Raw genomic sequence first — 211 nt, 5'->3', positions numbered from 1 at the left:
TACAAACTTCTTCCATAAAGTCACCAAGATAAGATATGGCACTAATTCTTTGTCTATGATCAAGGATGGTGAAAATAATCTTCATAACCAAGTTGACATTGAAAATCATGTCCTTGCTTATTATACCAACCTGTTTGCCTCTCCTAACAACACTTCCTCTAACACTCTTATTCATAATGTGATTCCTAGTTTGGTCATTGATGAGGACAAT

Source organism: Lupinus angustifolius, chromosome LG08, assembly GCF_001865875.1.
Source record: "Lupinus angustifolius cultivar Tanjil chromosome LG08, LupAngTanjil_v1.0, whole genome shotgun sequence".
NCBI classification, from domain to species: Eukaryota; Viridiplantae; Streptophyta; class Magnoliopsida; order Fabales; family Fabaceae; genus Lupinus; species Lupinus angustifolius.
Note: the sequence above shows the minus strand (reverse complement) of the source record.